The 8,634-nt window shown below is 37.5% G+C and overlaps 1 pseudogene across 1 annotated transcript; it reads right to left on the bottom strand.

Annotated features, from left to right (window-relative positions):
* Nucleotides 1-4,133: 4,133 nt before the first annotated feature.
* On the bottom strand, nt 4,134-8,431 carry LOC146927025 (uncharacterized; annotated as a pseudogene). Its single transcript, XR_015008157.1, has 2 exons — nt 6,480-8,431; nt 4,134-4,489 (listed from the first exon to the last, which is right to left on the bottom strand). The product of XR_015008157.1 is annotated as an uncharacterized LOC146927025 (transcript).
* Nucleotides 8,432-8,634: the final 203 nt, after the last annotated feature.

Raw genomic sequence — 8,634 nt, 5'->3', positions numbered from 1 at the left:
AAAATCGGTGGCCGATTTTGTATCGAAAAATTCAAAAAAAAAAAAAAAAAAAGAGAGAAAATCGGCGCCCGACCCCCACACAGTCGGCGCCCGATTTCGGGATGCAGGAGAGGCGTTTGCCTTGAAAAACATCGGCGCCCGACCTCCCCAAAGTCGGCGCCCGATTTTGCTTAAGCAAGGCCATATGTTGGCCGATTTTTCCCCTCCTTTACATAAGTTTCAACTCTTTCTTCTTCATTCCCAACTTCCACAAGTAGTGTTACCATGCCAAAATTGCTCTAGGAACCCACAACATCTCTTGGTTCATCTTCATCTTCCTCATTCTCACTTACCCACACCACAAATCTACACTTAAACTTCATCTTCAACCTTTCTCTACACCCACCATCTCTAACTTCACCAATCTTCATCCCTAACCTCACAAACACCATTACCCATTATCCTAAACTTTCATAAACCATTCACAACACAACAAATTCACCACAAAGCATCATCAACATCAAACCCACAAACATTTTACCAACAAATTCAACCCAAATTCCATCAATTTCATCAAACCCTAACTCTATCCCCAATTTCATATCCTAAATTCACATACCCATTTCCCAATTCAAACAACAACTATGGCCAAAAATAAAAACCAAGCTCAAGAACCCACCACAAAGAGAATTAGAGGAAAAAGATCTACCGGAACTTCTTCTCAACAACCACCTAGCCCACCACAACCTCAACCACCCATCCAACCACCATACCAAAGGTTTGTTTCGGAGATTGCGGAGGAAAGATATAATTTGATTAAGAAGATGGGTTTCAACAAAGAAAGGGGTATTGCTATGGATAAGTTAACAAAACACCCTGTTTTTGTGTGGCAAATCGAAGCTAGAAAGTGGGAAGGAATTGTGAACATGGTAACCGAGGAGAGTAATGCGAGCAATGCCTTAGAATTCTTGGCAAATGCATTTGTTCAGAAAAATGGGTACACTTATGTGCATGGGAAGAAGGTTAGTTATTGTAAGAGGAACATTCAGCGAGTGCTGGGTTTGAGGGACGTGGAGAAGTGTGATGTTGAGTATCGGAAGCAGGTCTATGGTACTTTCCGAAGTCGAAGTGATTGGGATGGGTTGCTTGAAGGGTTGATGAGAGACGGGAAGGGATGGATAGGACCGGTGGTTAGACCTCAGAGGATTAACACTATTGATTTGCTGCCAGAGTACAAGGTGTGGGCTTCGTTTATCTTGACTGTCATTGAGCAAACTTCGTCAACAGCTGAGATGATACGAGACCGGGTAATTATTTTACTTGCTATGATTGCTGATGATGAGATAGATGTTGCTGGATTGATGACTGATAGTTTGTGGAAGCTGATTAGCACTAATAAGAATACTTTAGGACATTGTTGTTTGATTAATGGACTATGTCAGGAAGCTCAGGTTCCGGTCGAACCCACTGATGTGTATGTGAGGTCTTTGAGGCCTATATCTGATCCTGTGTTAGAAGGCTTTGAGAAAGAACAGGAAGCTTATGATCGGAAGTTTAGGGAGGCGGAAGAGCATCAGGCTATGGAGCAAGATCACATCCCACAGGTGCCTCCACAACAGGTGCCACTACCACAGATGCAGCAGCAGGGTCTTCCACCTTATTTCATGGAGTATACCTATGCCATGGCCAACTGGGCCCAAGACATTTCTTCCAGAGATAGGATGCCGCCACCAGCATTCCCTCAGCCTTTCTACGAGGCAGCTGAGCATTACCGCCAGAGTGCTACTGCAAGAACTAATGCTTATGACAGGTTTGCTAGCCCACTAGAGATAGAGAACTATTTTGCTGAAGAGAGGCAGCGGGGACTCAGAGCGGAGGAGCGAATTAGAGCGGAGTACTTTCGGATTCAAGCTGAGAGGAATCCGGGGGCAGACTCACAGCCTCTCTACTATCCATTTCCACCTTCAGGACCAGGAGGATCCTCAGGAGCACGACAGTGATTTGGGCACCTTGTCTAGCCCAAACAGTTACTATTTTATCGCTTTCAGTATTTCTATTTTTGTTATGTCATTTAGTACTTTGTTTCAGTTGTATTTTGATTTGAACTTGAGTAGTGTCCCTTATTTGTACTTGTTCTTGAACTTGTTTATTATCAACGAATTTGTTTGTTTCAGGTGACCTATTCCAGTTTAGTAACAGTGAGTTGATGAAATGATATTCTGAAAGTTCAAACGGAGGAGTGACTTGGTTTTTAAAGGCGAAGTGTACGGTGTTGCTAGGTAGTCACAACTCCCAGAAATCTCAGCCATAAGGTTCATTGCCAAACTTTGTTTTTCAATTTACTTATATGATAGATTAGATTTCCATGCAACTACATTTCTAGAACTTGCATTGTTTCTCTACTGTTGATTGGTCTTTGTCATTTACACACTGAGGAAAAAGTGCTTGGTCCTGTGAGCCTTTTTGAAGCCTACCCTATTTTGTTTACTTTTGCTTTATCCATTTGAAGCCAATTTGAGCCAGTAGGTTTAGAACTTTTTGTTCGGTGACAAACTACAAATGAAGCCTAGAGCCTTTTAGGATGATTAACCCGAAATTTTATTTTTGAGTTAGGCTATGTAGAATGTTGCTAAATGATAAGTTTGGGGTTACCTTTGGAATTTGCAACCCAATAAGTTTGGGGTGGGGGTACTAGAGAACAAGAAAGAAAGAAAAAGGATGAAAAAAATACACACAAAATGGTGTATCGAAAAAAGAAAAATTTTGAAAAAAAAAATGAAAAGAAAAAAAGATGAAAAGTGAAAAAGGGACACACAATGCTATATCCGAGTGAACTTCAAACTCGAAGTGTCCCAAGTTTTGAAAATGTTCTCTAGGTACCTAAAATTTTGGGAATTGGGGGATTGAATTTTGTTTATCACTTGTAGGAATGCCTAACTCAAATTTTGTGTAGCCTACTTATCCAAATATATCCCACCTTTTACCTAAGCCCCGTTACAACCCTAAAGACCTCAAAAGTGTGTAATGACTTTGACTTTGATTGATGTTTAGAAACTTTTCAAGCGTATGGTAATATGTAGACCTGCATGTCGACTGGTAGAACCCTATTTCATATGTTTGCGTGGAGTTGTGAATCAGTGGATGCGAACAAGTCAAACTAGCTCATCTTTAGCTAGAGGAGATTGAACTTTTGGGTACTATCATTTCATCAGGTACCTGTTATTTTACTGTTGTTTGTCACTGTTGCAAGTAAATTCCTTGAGGACAAGGAATAGTTCAAGTTTGGGGTTGTGATGACACTCTGTCATCCTAGTTTTTCTTAGGCATTTTTATGTCATTTTGGGTCATATTCATTGCAATGCATGGAGTTACAAGCTACAAAAGGAAAGAAAATGAAGATTTTGAAAACTGAAAATCGGCCACCGATTTGTAAAATCGGCCACCGATTTTTGCTGCAGTTTTAGGCCATCAGCTTCGAAAAAAATCGGCCACCGATAAGAGAAAATCGGCCACCGATTTTGGCACTTCTGGCACGCGTTTTGGAAAATCGGCCACCGATTTCTGGAGCACGGTGGCCGATTTTTAGCTTCTTATAAATAGAAAAGAGGTGTTTCTGAAGAGGGGATCACGATTTTTGGAGATCAAAAGGCCTAGAAACACATAGGAGAGCGATTTGGAGCAACTTGGAACATCATTGAAGGAGTTTTAACAAGGTTTATTCATGAATTCATCTTGTAATTCTTCTTTTATTGTTTATTGCTCAATTATGTGTAACTAAACCCTCCTTTGTTGGGGATGAATAGACCTAGATGAACATGATTGTTATGACCTATTTTATATTATTGATTGAAATTCATATGATTGTTTCTCTTATTTCCGTTCTTAATGCTTTTTATTGTGTCGGCCGCCTTTAAATTGATTTACGGTTTATTTTGTGATACGGAAGTGGAATTGATAAACGCTTTGAAATAAGAGATCCTTGCCTTTGTAATCTAGGAATAGATACAAACCCTTGGAATCATTAAGAGAATTCTTGTTCGTTAATGCTTAACCCTAATCTTCAAATTCACTAAGGAATTAGGTCTTTAGTTTAGGTTTAAAGTTTTTGTCACTAAGGAATTAGGGCAAGAATTGTAACACCCCGTTTTCCCAACTTAAAAATTTCATTTAAATTATCAAAGTTCATCAACATAACGGAGCATCACATACATCAATACGTCACTTTCAGCAAATATAGTAATAGGAAAATACTATTTATTTAGGCAACCTGTCTTTATAAAATTCAATAATCAAATGCAGCGGAAGTTTAGTTCGCAAGTCACATAAAATCTTGGCAAAAAGGCCACAACTTAACATCTCAAATAGTCTTCATAAAATGTTCAACATTTATTAAATAAAATACGTAACAAGGAAAACAAGCATCAGACAATCCCCATCTCGTTACGTATCAGAGCATCCTAGACGACACGATGTGAGGAGTCTACTCACGAACACAGCTATTCTTTATTACCTGCACATTACCCACGGTCGAGGCAACATATACGCAGAAGGGGTGAGATTTCTCAAACAATAATATTAAGCTCATAAATCATAAATTACATTTAACAACATAAACATCTTATAATTTAACAATTATAATTAAATACATAAACATCATCATTTATCTTAGCAAAATATCATCATATAGCAGTCACAGTCATCGTCACATATCATCATACTAAAAGACATCACAAAGTAATTTGTTAAAACATCACAACTTAACAACTTGACAACTCGACAACTTGACATCTTAACATCTTAAATCATCTTAAAAACCTCTTGATATGCAAATGCATTTGGTACCAATACAGAGCATCAAGCTCCCAACCAACTTATATGAGCGTAAATAGGCTCTTCAGGGCATCAAGCCCCCAACATAGTGAGCAAAAGCTCCAGGGCATCAAGCCCTCACCAATCATGTGAATGACTAAGCATTCCAGGGCATCAAGCCCTCAACCAACTTATATGAGTATGCAATGGACTCAACTTTCTACATCTTAAACATCTTGAACATCATGGACATCTTCTATGACTCCAAAAATTTGGACGACATCTTACAACTTTACAACTTAGACCGACATTTACAACTTAAATATGACTCAGCAGCAACATATAAACAATTCATCTCATATCAGCATCATAATACAACAACATCAAATGATAATCAACAACATCTTAAACATCGCATCAACATAAGAATCATAATTAACACATATATTGCATAAATAACAAGATCACATCTTTATATAACCCATCTTTAAAATTAGTATATATTAGTTCAATCCAAGAACAACATCAAATAGCATATTTATTTATTTATCTATTTATTCAGAGAGTATGTCTATAAGCAATATATACATGCAGCGTAACATGCCAATAATATACACAGTATAAAAAGTTTAGCATAAAAATAATAGTGATTGAAAATTAGAAAGAAAAATTTAATTAGAACATGATTCACCTTTTATACCATGTATATCTATATATATATTAATAAAGTGCAGCCATAATCATTGTTCTATAGTCACGTCTCAATTTCACAATTGTTTTCATGATGCACAATTAAAATTAAGAACAGAAACAAGGGATACCGAATTGACTGGGTTTGATATAATTGGCTGGCACCGTGAAAAGAACAAATCATAGGTACATACATATAATACATGCTACACAAATATAAAGTTGAACAAATCGAAAGAGTTGAATTGAGTCATACGATTACGCACAGATCAATATAATGATTTAAACGGAGCATCCACGAGTAACACGAACCATCATAGGAAGAATAATAAAACAAATAGTCATCAAAGGAATTAAGAACGAACACTACAAAAGAACACAAATTTATCGTGAAAATAAACAAAGGCCCTTCACTACTTATAAGTTACAATCCTCATGATGAATAAAGACTCCCCCCTTACATTAATTCAGTAGTTTTCTATCATCTAATCATCAATTCTCACTCAAACCCTAATTTCTCATAATCTCAAAACTCATCCTAAAACATGTTAGATGCAATCTAATGATCTACAGACTTAATATTAGTGAAAGATAATCCCACCCTTACCTTAGATTGTTTTTCTGAAATCAAAAGCAGCGTTCTTCGTTCCTAGGGTTCTCTCTCTCTGAGTTCTCCTCTTTCTCCTCTTTTTCCAAAAAGCGGTTTAACGTCCAAAACTCTTTCTAACCTAAGCTTTCTTATTTATAATATTAATCACTCTTCCTAAATCTATTTAGGCCCAATAACTTATTTTTCTTTCTATTCTAACTTCCAATTCTACTTACACTAATAATTCTTATATTCTAATAAATAATAAAATAATGCCACATAATAAAATACTAACACCTCATATAAATAATTAAATCATATAAATAAATTCTAACTTAATAAAAATAATTAAATAAAAGGAGGGCGTTACAACTCTCCCCAACTTATAGAATTTTCGTCCTCGAAAATTTACCTCAGATCAACGATCCTCACCCTCCGTCTGAGTACCAGATAAAGCAAACACCTTCCCACTAGCTTGAGCCTTCTTAGATTTCTTGCACTGTGAACCCATGTGACCTTCTTCATTGCAATTAAAACACACCACATCATCATGCTTACACTCTATAATAATATGTCCCTTTCTACCACAACGAAAGCATCGTTTCACCTCTCCAGTACAAGCATTACGCTTATGGCCCTTCTCACCACATGTGTAGCAAACAACCTCAGCATTAGTATCTTTCCTTCCCGGTTTCCTTTCATCATTCACCCTTTGACTATCCTTATCAGCAGGGGCATTGTAAGGCTTATAACGATTTTGTTGGTTCTTACTCTTCCGCTCATTCCTGATCTTGTAATGGGTTATAGTATCTTCTTCATAAATTCTGCAACTGCTCACCAGCTCGGAAAAATTACGGATCTGCTGATATCCAATGGCCCGCTTGATCTCAGGACGTAAGCCATTCTCAAACTTAATACACTTAGAAAATTCAGCAGTCTCAGCAGTGTAGTGTGGATAAAACTTAGCTAATTCCACGAACTTAGCAGCATACTCAGTCACCAACATTTCACCTTGCTTCAACTCAAGAAACTCAATCTCTTTCTTCCCGCGAACATCCTCCGGAAAGTACCTGTTTAGGAACTCCCTCCTAAACACAGCCCAAGTAACGACCGTATCATCTTGCTCTAAGTTAGGTAGAAGACTAACCCACCAGTCATCAGCTTCCTCAGGTAGCATGTGCGTACCAAAACGCACCTTCTGATCATCAGTACATTGCATAACTCTGAAAATTCTTTCAACCTCCTTGAGCCACGTCTATGCTCCATCAGGGTCGTACCTTCCTTTGAAAGTAGGAGGATGATTCCTCAGAAAAGTCTCCAACATTCTCACATCAGCATTAACACCAGCACCAGCATTTGGTTGTTGTCCTATAGCTTGGGCCACGGCTTCCAAGGCAGCAGCCATCGCAGCATCATTTCTTCCAGCCATTCTAGTTCTCTTATAACAGATAAGATTTGCAGCTTCCAGTTTTCTTCACTGCGCAACACACAACAATTAGAATAACACAATAAGGGTATCCTAACTGTTAAAACGACACAACTTGACTCACTACTTGGCCGGACGGACCGACCTGCTCTGATACCAATTGTAACACCCCGTTTTCCCAACTTAAAAATTTCATTTAAATTATCAAAGTTCATCAACATAACGGAGCATCACATACATCAATACGTCACTTTCAGCAAATATAGTAATAGGAAAATACTATTTATTTAGGCAACCTGTCTTTATAAAATTCAATAATCAAATGCAGCGGAAGTTTAGTTCGCAAGTCACATAAAATCTTGGCAAAAAGGCCACAACTTAACATCTCAAATAGTCTTCATAAAATGTTCAACATTTATTAAATAAAATACGTAACAAGGAAAACAAGCATCAGACAATCCCCATCCCGTTACGTATCAGAGCATCCTAGACGACACGATGTGAGGAGTCTACTCACGAACACAGCTATTCTTTATTACCTGCACATTACCCACGGTCGAGGCAACATATACGCAGAAGGGGTGAGATTTCTCAAACAATAATATTAAGCTCATAAATCATAAATTACATTTAACAACATAAACATCTTATAATTTAACAATTATAATTAAATACATAAACATCATCATTTATCTTAGCAAAATATCATCATATAGCAGTCACAGTCATCGTCACATATCATCATACTAAAAGACATCACAAAGTAATTTGTTAAAACATCACAACTTAACAACTTGACAACTCGACAACTTGACATCTTAACATCTTAAATCATCTTAAAAACCTCTTGATATGCAAATGCATTTGGTACCAATACAGAGCATCAAGCTCCCAACCAACTTATATGAGCGTAAATAGGCTCTTCAGGGCATCAAGCCCCCAACATACTGAGCAAAAGCTCCAGGGCATCAAGCCCTCACCAATCATGTGAATGACTAAGCATTCCAGGGCATCAAGCCCTCAACCAACTTATATGAGTATGCAATGGACTCAACTTTCTACATCTTAAACATCTTGAACATCATGGACATCTTCTATGACTCCAAAAATTTGGACGACATCTTACAACTTTACAACTTAG

The sequence above is a fragment of the Medicago sativa genome, chromosome 4 (assembly GCF_051527215.1).
Source record: "Medicago sativa cultivar Bolivia chromosome 4, Bolivia_mono, whole genome shotgun sequence".
Taxonomy (NCBI): Eukaryota; Viridiplantae; Streptophyta; class Magnoliopsida; order Fabales; family Fabaceae; genus Medicago; species Medicago sativa.
This window is presented reverse-complemented; position numbering and strand designations above follow the sequence as displayed.